Source organism: Thamnophis sirtalis, unplaced genomic scaffold, assembly GCF_051295495.1.
Source record: "Thamnophis sirtalis isolate CommonGarterSnake01/CBP01778 unplaced genomic scaffold, rThaSir2_p1.2 scaffold_10, whole genome shotgun sequence".
Lineage (NCBI taxonomy): Eukaryota > Metazoa > Chordata > Lepidosauria > Squamata > Natricidae > Thamnophis > Thamnophis sirtalis.
In genome coordinates, this window is record NW_028261390.1 from 6,545,675 (window position 1) to 6,560,228 (window position 14,554).

Here is a 14,554-nt window from a genome sequence, read left to right on the forward strand (position 1 = left end):
AGGTCAGGTTGACCCTGCCTTTAAAAATCAGCTGCTTTCAAAATGTTGAAAGAGAAAAGAGAAGAGGATCTGAGAGAAAGGAGAAGCTTACTGCAAACATTACAAATGTAACTTAACCAGGGGTGGGTTCCGTCAGTCGCCACTGCTGGTTCGCTTATGGGAATGCGCAGAGCAATAAAAATTGTTCCGTCCATGTGCAGAGCCAAAAAACAAGATGGTGGCTCCCACAGCATCGCCCGGAGAACAGGTTCGGGGGCGTGGCCGGTTCCCGGGTTGCTGCTGGTTCCAGCGTCCCAGCCCGCCAAACATATGTGTGGTTTGGAACCAGTAGTAACCCACAAGTGGACCTAATGCTTTGAAAGCCACACCTCCCCTAGAACAATTTCAAGCTGCAAAGCCGGACCCAGACTTCTGGATTCTCAAGAATTTGGCAAAATGGGGTTGGACTAGATGACCTACAAGGTCCATTCCAACTCTGTTAATCTGATTTAAATTGAAGGCCTGACTCAAAACCCCCTTCGCTTTCAGGGTGAGCCTCGAGAGATGCTGCGGTGGTATCCGGACTCTTGGGAGTGGAGAAATGAGCAAACAGTACTTAAATCTCCCATTGAAAGTACCAAACCAGCTAAATTCCCTAAGTGACTTCACCTTCAAGCAAAATAAACAGATTAAGGAAAGAGACGAGAAAGGTTTAACCTTAACTAAACTTAAGATAGCTGGGATGTTCCTGGAGATAACCTTTGCCCTGATTTTTTTTAATGCTTTTTAGATTTTTTTTTAAACAATTGACTTAACTTTAAATTGTTTTAGATTTAGGAAAATAGCAATAGCAATAGTTAGGCTTATATACCGCTTCATAGGGCTTTCAGCCCTCTCTAAGCGGTTTACAGAGTCAGCATATTGCCCCCAACAACAATCTGGGTCCTCATTTTACCCACCTCGGAAGGATGGAAGGCTGAGTCAACCTTGAGCCTGGTGGGATTTGAACAGCCAAACTGCTGAACTGCAGTGCTGCATTTAACCACTGCGCCACCTCGGCTCAATAAGACAAGAATGTCCCTGGTGGATGCATTAAGCATCTGAGTATAGCAAAATAGCTTTGTTGGGATGTAAGAAAAACATCCATGGTTAGAGCAGATTCAAACTTACATTGAAGGTTTATAAGTAGAACGACTTCTCAGTAGAATCGGACAGTTAAGGAGGTTGGGGAGCAGAGGTGGGTTCCTACCAGTTTGCACTTATTCGGTAGAACCGGTTCGTCAAATCTACCAAACCGGTTAGAAGAGGTTCCACCAGTGGACCCGGAAAGCAGGCCACACCTACAGAAGAGGATCCAAAAATTTTTGAAACCCACCACTGGTGGGTGTGTAATGTCCTGCATTTATCTATGCATTAATAATGATCTAGTAATATTTCCTTATACATTTTAGGGACCTTTCCTTACATAATTGGTGTTTTCTTTCATACTTTTGGATTTCTAATTTCTGTTTCCGTTAGTTGGCAATTGCTAAAACCAATCCCACGTGAAAAAGTATTCAAAGCCTTTTTGATTTTAAGGAAAGACCATTAGATGAGCTAACTCTACTTTATTGTAAGGCTACATTAAGAGAATCGTGCAAGTTTGAAGTCTCTCAGGCATCTCTCTTGCAATCTGGGAGTTTAGGGAGGTTCCTTTGTGAGTCTCTCTGTGTCTCTCCCCCTTATGCAGCTTTGGGGCTCCCTATCTGATCATTCCCTAGGCCGTACCTCTTTCCTTTATCTCCCCCATTTCCACATATAATTACTGCCAGTTTATGAATCACCGCGAGTTTTTCCGGATTGCACTAGGACTGTGGTGGCACACAGAGCCCTCTCTGTAAGCATGCGAGCTGTCGCCCCAGCTCAGATCCACTGTGCATGCGCACGCCTCCCGCTGGCCAGCTGATTTTGAGGTCTCTGCCACGCACGCCCTCTCTGAGTTGTTTACAGAGTCAGCCTCTTGCCCTCAACAATCTCGATCCTCGCTTTACCGACCTCGAAAGAATGGAAGGCTGAGTCAGCTTCGAGGCAGTCAGGATCGAACTCTTGGCTGTGGGCAGAATCCGCCTGCAATACTGCATTCTAACCACTGCACCACCACGGCTCAAATAAACCTCCCTGCTGATGTGGGAAGAACTCAACTACATGAAACAGCCCGGATTGTGGGGTTATCTCTGCTTTTAAAAATTTACCAAAAATAAGCCGTGCGGGAGGCTAAAATTGGCTCCGGAGACCAGCCAAGGGTGTGAGGCAGTGGAGGGTTGCAGGCAGTACACCCCGGTATGGGCGTACCGGAGCCTGCCCGGAGCACCGGATACCGTTCCGGTAGGGTGCTCCAGAGGACCCATCTGCCCGCCTGAGCTCCTTACCTGTTCTTTAAGCCTTTGGCGCTTCCGCGCACGCAGATGGCGCGTACAGCACCTGCGCGATGCTCCACCGAGCAGCTGGAGCATCACGGAGGGTTACGCAAGGGTACAACACATGTGTGAAACGTGTGCCTGTGCGTGCACACCACGCACGTCCATGTGGGTGACACCAGGCCTGTTCTAACCGTCCTAGTTGGAATGGGATCCGGAACCCGTCACTGGTGTGAGGGAATGAGGTTGCTTTAGAATTTAGCGTATAGGAAAGTTGTGGTAATGCTGAGCGCAATCTTTTGCTCCTTACGGCTGAACTAAAGCAATTTATTTGAAATATATTAAGGGCCTTATTTGTAATTTATTATCTTCTTGCATATTTGTTTTGACCGTGTCATCATTTAAAACACATAATGTGTCTCATGTATTGTAAATTTATTTATTTCCATTAGGATGGCTCCAGACTTGGAGAACACACTTCAAAAACCAGCAATGAAAGTGAATTGTTGATGCTAGTGAGAATTCAATTAATGTTCCTCATCTCCATAGCTAAGTCTGCAAGGCAGGTAAGTCCTCAATGTATGACCACAGTTGAGCCAGAAATGTCCATTGCTAAGTGAGATAGTTGTTAAGTGAGTTTTGCCCCATGTTTCGACCTTTCTTGCCACAGTTGTTAAGCGAATCACTGCAGTTCAGAGGGGGTATTCAGCTGGTTCGGATCGGTTCGCATGAACTGGTAGCGGAAATGGGCTCCACCCACACGCCCGGGCTCTACGCCCTTCTGTTTAGGCACATTTTTGAGGCTGGGTGAATGCGCGGGAGGCCCATGCACAAGCAAAGCACTTACGTGGAAGGCCGGGCGCAGGGGTGGAAGGCGCGTGCACAAGCAAAGCACTTACATGGAAGGCCGGGCGCAGGCGCGGAAGGTGTGCGTGTGCCCGTGAAGTGGGCGCGCACAGGAGGTGTGAATTTTGATCAGGTGATCATGGGGATGCTGCAACAGTCATCAGTGTGTAAAACATCGTAATTTTTTTCAGTGCCGTTATAACTTTCCACGGTCACTAAATGAACTGTCCTAAATCGAGGAGTACCTGTATAAATTGAGGACTACCAAGTGCTATTTTTAGCACCTCCCTCTGCTTGCGCCTTCTCGCCATTCAGGTCCTGCCAGTACAAGGCTTTGCTAAGTTTAATGAAGACATGATTTCTTTGGTTTCATTCTGCAAGACTTAAGAGTAAACCTGTTGTATGCTGGAACCACAGAGAATCGTATTAGTATCTTCAAGTGTCCTTGGTAAACCTCAGGAACTCATCTGGGAATGCCAACCAAAAGTTTCATTCACCGTAGAGATTCTTTCGACTGGTTCGTATTTATGATGGTGGCCGTGTCCCAAGGTCAGGTGATGCCCTGTTGCGAACTTCCAGCAATCAAGCTCAGTGTAGAAGCCTGAAACACTGCCGTCGTAACTTCAAATGGTCATTAACACAAGACACTACCCCGTTACCGAGCTGGCTGCACAAGTATCTCAGCCCTTTAAGGTGGGTAAAAACCAGGACAACTGACTCCAGCGGTTTCACTGGAATTATATTTTATTGATATAGGCCAGGGACGGCGAACCTTTTTGTAAAGGCATGCCAAAATTGTTCGTGCGCGTGCAGTTGCCCGCATGGGTGTGCCCACACCCACAATTCAATGTGCCCCACCCACCTGCGCACTTGCGTGCGACTCCCGCACATCTGTGTGCGACGCCACCACCACCCGTGTGTGTGTGGAGTAGTTTTCATGCTCTCTATGCTTTCCTTACGCCCACCCCCAGCCTCCCGGAGGCGCTCTAGCAGCTGGAAATGGATCGTTTCCGAACTTCTGCTTGGCCCGTTGGGCCCGGTTTTCGCCCTTCCCAGGCTCCGGAGGCTTCCCTGGCCCTCGCCTGGCCCTCCAGAAGGCCAGAAATCACTTGATTGCGTGCCATAGGTTCGCCATCACGGATATAGTCTAAAACAACGGACTCTTGACAGCCTAATTGATTCTCCCATCCCTCCAGTTGTGGGTTGTAGGCGATACGCCCCAGTCCGGGCGTACCGGTGCCTGCCAGGAGCACCGGGTACCGTTCTGGTAGAGTGCCCCACCGTCCTTACCTGTATTTGAACTCTTCGGTGCTTCCGCGCATGGAGTATACAGTACCTGTGCAATGCTCCGCCAAGCAGCTGGAGCACTGCAGAGGCGTCACGGAGCATTGCAGGAGGTAAGGACGCATGCCCGTGCTGCACATGTGCACTCGCATGCTGCGCGCATTCATGTGGTGGGCGCCGGGGCCCGTTGCGCCGTACTGGTTGCAACCGAATCCGGAACCCACCACTGCATCCCTCCCACAGATAATTCAGAAAATAAGGGTGGAGACAATCTTGAGTTTCTTCCTAATGCTTTCTTGGTTTCCTGGGCTTCAAGCCTATTTTTGTAACACGTCCTTTTGTAAACACCTCTGCGTAGTTTCTCCACAGCCTCCCTTTTGTGGGTCGCTGAACCCTCCCTTTTCTCTGGGGCTTTTTCTGCCCTGGCGTCTTGGGAGCGGCCTGGTGAAAGGAAGGGCAGACAAACCACTTCAAAACACACACCTGGCCAAAGTCCTAAGGCTTAGAGAGCAATCCGCTCGCCTCCAATGAAACAGCACTGCTCGAAAAATAGGGCAGCATCTTGTGACATAACAGGAGGGAGGGCAATACAGGTCATCCCTGAAACCACTTGTTTAGTGACTGTTTGAAGTTACAACGGCGCTGAAGAAACTGACTTACAATTACAATAATTACAATAGCAGAGTCGGAAGGTCTTCTGTCCAACCCCCTGCCTAGGCAGGAAATCCTATACCGTTTCAGACAAATGGCTATCCAACGTCTTCTTAAAGACTTCCAGTGTTGGGGCATTCACAACTTCTGGAGGCAAGCTGTTCCACTGATTAATTGTTCTAACTGTCAGGACATTTCTCCTCGGTTCTAAGTTGCTTCTCTCCTTGATTAGTTTCCACCCATTGCTTCTTGTTCTGCCCTCAGGTGCCTTGGAAAATAGCTTGACTCCCTCTTCTTTGTGGCAGCCCCTGAGATACTGGAAGACTGCTATCATGTCTCCCCTAGTCCTTCTTTTCCTTACACTAGACCTACCCAGTTCCTGCAACCGTTCGTCATATGACCAGTTCTCACGTTAAAGACCATCTCCCTCCAGCACGGCTCTCCAAAATGTTTAAAAATCTGGCCCCAAATTGTTGGAAGTGTAAAAAAACAGCAGGCACTTTTTATCATATGTGGTGGACGTGCAATGAGGCAAAAAAATATTGGAAAATGATTCAATCATGGTTAGAACAAATGGTGGGAGACCAAATCTTGTTTAAACCGGAAATTTTTCTCCTAGGTATAATACCGGAGGGGTTTAAGAAAGATACACTTTATTTAATTATACATGTACTAACTGTGGCACGCATAACTTATGCACAATATTGGAAAAAAGAAAATAAACCATCAGAGCTAGAAATAATCAGAAAAGTGTTGGCCTGTGCGGAAGCAGAGAGGCTCACTCTTGAACTTAAAAATAAAGGGGAATCAGAATATTTTGAAGTCTGGAACAGATTTTATGACTGGTATAAGACGAAGTGACAAGACTGGAACCAACTGTATATATTGTGATTGGACAGAAGGATTGATAATGTATTAAGCAGGCTAATACATTAGTATATACCCACAATATTGTACGACACAGAGAAACAATGTAGTCTAGTTCGGACATACATCAGTGGTGGGTTCTGGATCCCGTTGTAACCGATACGATGCAACAGGGCCAGGCATCAGTTGTTTGTTACAGGCGGTACGCCCCGGTACAGGCGTAGCGGAGTCTGCCCGGAGCACTGGCTACCGTTCCAGTACAGTGCTCTGGAGGGCCCACCTGCCCGCCCGAGCTCCTTATCTGTCCTATAAGCCTTTGGCGCTTCCGCTGCGTGCGTCCATGTGGATGACGCCGGGCCCGTTCTAACGGTACGATCCAGAACCCATCACTGTCAGGCATCCGCGCACAGCATGCAAGCGTACTTACTGACTACGATTCTCCACGACGCTCCGGCTGCTTGGCGGAGCGTCACACAGGCGCCGTATGCTCCATGCATATGTACGTAAGCCCCGATCGGCTCAAATACAGGTAAGGAGGGCGGGTGGGCCCTCTGGATCACCATACCAGAACGGTACCTGGTGGTCCCAGCAGGCACCTGTATGTTCATACTGGGGCGTACCAGTTGTATCCCACCACTGATGTACATGGCGAGAAAAACAAAACTTGCAAGTTTACCACTTTCCACAGTGATGTTTTCAAGTATATCTCCTAGTTTTTGAGTTGGCAGAACTTTGAGCCAGCGTGAGAATTCAATTCCCCTCCCCCCCATGGTTGATCCCTGTCCTGCTTCTCCTTCGTGTTTTCTGAGTGACAGCCAGATTGTGCTGATCTGATTAAGCATGTGATGAGCATGTGATAAATCAAGTGGTAGTCTGCCCTCTTCCCTAACGGGTGAGAATATCCATTAGTCATACGCTTACAGCATGGAGAAATACAAGAGATAGCCTTGAAGAAGATACGGAGAAGGTGTTATGAAAGGATGCGGCAGAAAAACAGGAAAGGGTTAGGAAGAACCTCAAGATTGGTCCATCTTGATTCCCTTGGGAATAAATGGGAGGAAAACAGCAACTCCATCAAGCTTTTAAAAATTTTGTTAATGGCCCCTCAATCGACCCAAGGTAGTCCTCGACTTACAACCATTCATTTAGTGACCGTTGTAGCATCCCCACGATCACATGATCAAAATTTGGTTGCTTGGCAACAGGCAGGTACTGTTTTTATAACGGTCGGAATGTCAAGCAAAGTCAATGGGGAAGCCAGATTCACTTAACAACCAGGTTACTAACTTATCAACTGCAGTGATTCACTTAACAACCAGGTTACTAACTTATCAACTGCAGTGATTCACTTAACAACCAGGTTACTAACTTAACAACTGCAGTGATTCACTTAACAATCAGGTTACTAGCTTATCAACTGCAGTGATTCACTTAACAACCAGATTACTAACTTATCAACTGCAGTGATTCACTTAACGACCAAGTTACTAACTTATCAACTGCAGTGATTCACTTAACAACTAGGTTACTAACTTAACAACTGCAGTGATTCACTTAACAATCAGGTTACTAACTTATCAACTGCAGTGATTCACTTAACAACCAGGTTACTAACTTATCAACTGCAGTGATTCACTTAACAACCAGGTTACTAGCTTATCAACTGCAGCAATTCACTTAACAACAAGGTTACTAACTTATCAACTGCAGTGATTCACTTAACAACCAGGTTACTCTTATCAACTGCAGTGGTTCACTTAACAACCAGGTTACTAACTTATCAACTGCAGCGATTAACTTAACAACCAGGTTACTAGCTTATCAACTGCAGCGATTCACTTAACAACCAGGTTACTAACTTATCAACTGCAGCGATTCACTTAACAACCAGGTTACTAACTTATCAACTGCAATGATTCACTTAACAACCAGGTTGCTAACTTATCAACTGCAGCGATTCACTTAACAACCAGGTTACTAACTTATCAACTGCAGTGATTCACTTTAACAACCATGGGAAGAAAGGTTGTAAAGCGGGGCAAAGGTCACTTAACAAATGTCTCACTTGGTAACAGAAATCTTGGGCTCAATTGGGATCATAAATTGAGGACTACCTGTGTTCTGTATGGGCCAAGTGTGAAGTTTTCAGCTGTTTTTTAAAAAAAATGTTTTAAAATATATTCAGTTTAAATAAATTGTGGAGGTGGGGGGGGGGGCAAAACCGAGTTGTGCAAGAGAGTCCCTGACCCTTCCAGGCACTTTGTTGGATGGAGAGTCCTTCTGATTGTCATCTCTCCCCCACCCCCTAAAAAAACAAAAAAAAACCACAACCTTTTTTCATTTCCTGTTAGCTTTATTTCAGTGTTGGCAGGCTCTGTCAAACTGGCTCTTCCAGTCTATCCAACCAAGCAGGGTAAAAGAACATAGAGAGCTCGAAAAGCCTCTTAACAGATTCAAAAAAACCATCTCACCATCGATATAAAACGAGAATGCTCCAGCTTTGTATGCTGTCACTCCGCAGAAATGGTGCTTTGTGCATCTCTGCCCTCGTTTTAAAACATGTTGCGAGATTACGTAAAAGAAAATCTGTGGGTGATGCTGCTAATATTTCAGAAACCTGCGGTTGAATAAACTTTCCAGTTCCTCAGCGTTTTTTGCAGCTCTTTATCCTTCCTAAGGATTGGAAGAAAAAAAATTAAGCAAGGAGGTTATAATGCGATGCATAACGAGGTCCATTTCGGCATACACGCATTTGTAAATAAGGGAGCAGATTGGTAGATTTTGATTCTTACAGATCAAGAAACAGATTTTAACCGATTGACAGAGTTGGAAAGGACCTTGTAGGTCATCTAGTCCAACCCCCCCCCCCCCCGCCCAAGCAGGAGATCCTACACCATTTCTGACAGGTGGCAGTCCAGTCTCTTCCCCACATAGCAATAGCAATAGCAGTTAGACTTATATACCGCTTCATAGGGCTTTCAGCCCTCTCTAAGCGGTTTACAGAGTCAGCATATTTCCCCCAACAACAATCCGGGTCCTCATTTTACCCACCTCGGAAGGATGGAAGGCTGAGTCAACCCTGAGCCGGTGAGATTTGAACAGTTGAACTGCAGAACTGCAGTCAGCTGAAGTAGCCTGCGGCGCTGCACTCTAACCACTGCGCCACCTCGGCACATGTTACGAGCCGAAGGAAGTTTTCAAAATTTAGTGTGATCTGAACTGGGTGTTCCATTAAAAACACCCAGAGTGACCTGGGATTTATAATATCGGCAGCACTTCTGAATCACATCAGTTCAACAGTACGAAGAAGCTGCTAATCTCTTGAAGTTCATATGGTATTTTAGTCTTCCATTCCCAGAATTAGTATTTTGTGGACTTCACAAGGTGAAGCAAGGTGAGTGAGTTCTAATCCTGCCTTAGCTCTGAAAGCCAGCTGGGTGACTGGGTCAATCACCAGGAGACTGTGAGTTCTAGTCCCAGCTTAGGCATGAAAGATGGTTGGGTGACTTTGGGCCAATCACCATGTCGGTGCACACATTACACACTATTGTTTAGCCTAATTCCCTTAACATTGAGTTCTGTGGGAACACTAACATTAATATTGTCTTTAATGTTTGCTTTTCTTTTCCACCACAAACCACAAAAGTAGGTAAATTTAAGCCGTGATTCTGATTCCCAGAGCCTAGGGCAGGGGTTGGGAAACTTAAACACTCAAAGAGCCATTTGGACCCGTTTCCCACAGAAAAGAAAACACCGGGAGCCACAAAGGTCCTAACCGGAAGCCCCCTGTTCAATTCTGGAGCTGACCGGAAGTTCAGTTCCCCCACCATAGAATCTCCTCCTAGCGCAGCATCCTTTTTCCTCTACCTGTCCTAACCGAAAGCCCTATCAATTGTGGAGACAACTGGGAAACCCTCCCCTTGCCATAGAGTCTTCTCCTGGCACACTGTGCTTCTCCCCCCCCCCCCTCACCGGAAGCTCGTCTCGAAATTGTGGCACCGACCCAAGGGTGGGTTCCTGTCAGTTCTAACCTCTTCTATAGAAGAGGTTCCACAAATCTTCAGTGCAGTTTAGAAACGGTTCCAGCTCCATCCCCCCGCCCGTCCGCACATCATCAAGATGAAGACCGAGAGGAGGAATTCTGGGAGTTGAAGTCCACAGGTCTTAAAGCTGTCAAGTTTGAACTCCTCTAGGGTTTTTTTTCCTAAAGGGTTAGGAGTTCAAGGGTCTTGTAACGTGACAGCTTTAAGACTCGCGTGCTTCAAATGCCAGAGTTCCTGAGCCAACATGACTGGAGGAGGAATTCTGGGAGTTGAAATCCACAAGTCTTAAAGCTGTCAAGTTTGAACACCCCTGGGGTTGTTTTTTTCTAAAGGATTAGGGGTGCAAGGATCTTGTAACTTGATAGCTTTAAGACTTGCGTGCTTCAAATGCCAGAGTTCCTGAGCCAACATTTTGGTTGCTAAGCAAGAGCGTTGTTAAGTGAGTTTCACCACATTTTACAAGTTGGCCACGCCCCCGTCACATGGCTGGCGAGTCACTCCCACCTGGTTACATGGCCAGCAAGCCACTCCCACAAAGCAGGCCACACCTACAGAAGCGGTTCTAAAAAAATTTGAAACCCACCACTACGCCGACCGGTGACGGAGCTGCAGCAGAGGGAGGGAAGAGCCACATGTGGCTCCAGAGCCGCAGTTTGCTGACCCCTGGCCTAGGGGCATGAGCAACCCTGGATGCAAGAATGAAAGATGGAAGAAGAAGCAGCTCTCTTAATATTCTGGAGTCTCCAAAAATTTTCACTGAATGTTGGTGGGAAATGCTTGGTGGTTGCGACAGAGAAGGTGGCAATACATTTTCTCTGCGTAGGAAGACTGAGAAGTAGGGTGAGGTTTTCCCGCTGTAATTCATAAAGTGAATTACTTTATGGTTCAGGTGATTGCAATAAAACAATGCCTCCCACAAAGCTAAAAAGCCCAAGTATTGTTGGGATTTCCCCCCCCCTTTTTTCAGCAAAACAAAACTTGCTGTTTCCAATTAAGCATCCCAGAAAGAAAGGAAGCCAGGTGGCCTATTTGCATCGAAGAATGTAATTGCTTGTATTTTCATATGAATGAATAAACATAGTCCTTGAGTTACAACCATTCCTTAGAGGGACCTTTTCAAAGTTACAACAGCAATGAAAAAAAGCCACTGATGACCAGGTTTCACACTTATGACCGCTGGTCAGCACCACCATGGTCCCATGATCAACATCCGAACTCGTATTTATAACCGTTGCAGTGTCCCGGGGTCACTTGATTCCCTGTTGGGACCTTCGGACAAGCAAAATCCATGGGGAAGCCAGATTCACTTTACAACCATGTTACTAACTGAACTACTGCACTGGTTTGCTTAGAATAGAATAGAATAGAATAGAATAGAATAGAATAGAATAGAATAGAATAGAATAGAATAGAATAGAATAGAATAGAATAGAATTTTATTATTTGTATGCCGCCCTTCTCCGGGAGGACTCAGGGCGGCGAACAATTCAAGGGGGAAAAAGGGGAACATAAAAAACGAAATACAAATAATAAAAGTAAGCAACAGTCACACAACCATACATGTCGAGAGGGGAGGGAACTCATCACCCCCAGGCCTGCCGGCAAAGCCAGGTTTTGACGACTTTTCGGAAGGCCTGGAGAGAGGTGAGGGTCCGAATCCCTGCGGGGAGTTCATTCCAGAGGGCCGGAGCTGCCACAGAGAAGGTCCTCCCCTGGGTAATAGCCAGATGGCATTGGCTGGTAGATGGCACCCGGAGGAGGCCAACCCTGTGAGATCTAATGGGTCTGTGGGAGGTAATTGGCAGCAGGTGGTCTCTCAAGTACCCAGATCCAATACCATGAAGGGCTTTATAAGTTACGACTAGCACCTTGAAGCGTATCTGGAGACTGATCGGTAACCAGTGCAGCTCGCGGAGGATAGGTGTAGCGTGGGTGTACTGAGGTGCACCCACAATCGCTCGCGTGGCTGCGTTCTGGACGAGTTGAAGTCTCCGAATACTCTTCAAGGGCTGCCCCATGTAGTAACTGTAGAAAGTCAGCACCTGCTCACCTTCCTAGGGAATGAAATATTTTGAGGAATATTTAAAAAAAGGCAGGATATAATATTTTCCCTAAAGGAGAAAAGAGGGGGAGGAATCTTAAGGGAGGCAGAAACCATCCCCAGTCTCCCTGCCCCCAAGCAGAAACTGAGGAGGCCAGCTTTTAGAAATGCAGTTTTGGTAATCTATTCAGAAACACTGGGTCAGATAGAGATTCCAGATAAGCCACACAATTAGGCGAGCCAAAGGCTGACAAGATTAGCTCAGACACCTAGGATTTGCATTTCCCCTTTTGCCTATAGAGCCAGCCCTGACCCCTACGTGGCCCCCTAGGAATCAAGACATATTAAAAACCCACCCACTCTCTACTCCATTTCATCAGCTGCCCCAGAACCACAAGCTAGTCGGTAGTTCTGTTCATCAATAAATCTTTTATTTCCCATCCGCCTCCATTTTATTCACGGCTTGAAATTGGGATTTTTCTTCTGACTCAACTGTGCGTAAAATGGGGGCCAATCTCACTTAACAAGTGCCTTGCTTAGCAATGTAAGTTTGGGGCTCCATTCCGGATGTAAGTTGAGGACTACTTTTATTTTGCTTTTCTGGGAAGGAGTGTGTTTATATGTGAATCGTTATTAAGAGTCCTTGGATCCTTCCTGATTTTACTATTTTATGCATCCTTTTTAATCCAAGCACTTTATGGGATATGGTTGATGCTATTATCTTCAACTGGAGCCACCTCTTGAGCCCAGCAAATAAATAAAGCATCGAGGTTGGCTAAAGCAGTGTTTCTCAACCTTGGCAACTTGAAGATGTTCAGACTTCAACTCCCAGAATTCCCCAGCCAGCATTCACTGGCTGGGGAATTCTGGGAGTTGAAGTCCGGACATCTTCAAGTTACCAAGGTTGAAAAACACTGGACTAAAGGATTGAAGTGGGGGGGGAAGAGAGGCCTTGGATTGGATTGCAAGGTAGCCTCGAGGCCTTTGGAAGGATCAGGAACTACGTATCCCAGAATTCCCACTCCGCAGAGCAACCAAGGTGGGTTAGTTCAAGAAGCACTTCTCCCAACCCATCTAGGAAACCTCCGTGCGGAGAAGGCTCCTCTAGCAAAAGCAAGTAGGCCCAAGCCAGTGTGGCAGTTGCTCCTCTCTATGGTTGCCACGGCTTTGCTATTGTCTCCTAGCAATGGGAACAAATGGTTGACTCCAGCATCCCGTTGCTAGGAGACAAGCATCCTTAGCTCTACCCTGTCCTTTTTAGCAGAAGCAGCTGGATCCCTTTGGCCAGCTGTCGCAAGAGCTGGCCCTAATGCCAGCCAACATGTGTCCTGCCCCTTGGTGAGCAAGTAAGAGTAAGCCAATTAAGTGTGCGGGGGTGACAAGGAAGGGACCTCCATTTCAGGCAAGCATCGCAGGTGGACAGTCAGCCTAGGACTTAATTTAGGAACTGCAGGACCTTGGAAACTGGCTCAATCCCAGTTAAAGCTGTCTTCAAACAATGACCTAAATAAAGGGCTTAAACATGGTTTATTTGAATAAACCGCAATTGGCTTGGTACTAAAGCCTCTGCTGCATCCAAACTAACTTGTTTCGACATTGCGACATACGGCAAGAACAGAAATTGGACTCGGTCCAGGATGCTCACATTTTCCCAGTTTGAAACTATGGTTAAGTCTGAATTTCCATCATGTCTTTTGACTGCTAGCTGGTGTTCGTGGGTGTGATAATTAGACTTCTGCCTCTTTGTCCTACATAGTGTTGTTGTTGTTTTGTTACATTGTGCTTTAGTGGAGAGTGGAGAGCAAACCCACTCCCTTCCGGCACTGATGATGTTACCTAGTTGGGTAATGAAATGTCTGCAAGAAAATAACCAAGCTCAGAGAACCCCCACAAGGTCAGAAATTCTAACAAATTCAGTCAAGGATCATGCACTAGGGTCCGTGATGGAGAGACCGCCTGCTGCCAATTACCTCCCACAGACCCATTAGATCTCACAGGGTTGGCCTCCTCTGGGTGCCATCTACCAGCCAATGCCACCTGGCTATTACCTGGGGGAGGGCCTTATCTGTGGCAGCTCCGGCCCTCTGGAATGAACTCCCCGCAGGGATTCGGACCCTCACCTCTCTCCAGGCCTTCCGAAAAGTCGTCAAAACCTGGCTTTGTCGGCAGGCCTGGGGGTGATGAGTTCCCTCCCCTCTCAACATGTATGGTTGTGCGACTGTTGCCTACTTTTATTATTTGTATTTTGTCTTTTATGTTCCCCCTTTTTTTCCCCTTTGAATTGTTCGCCGCCCTGAGTCCTCCCGGAGAAGGGCGGCATACAAATAATACAATACAATACAATACAATACAATACAATACAATACAATACAATACAATGGCGAACCGGTGGCATTCGTGCCAGAGGTGGCACGCAGAGCATTCTCTGTGGTCAGCCAGCTGCTCTC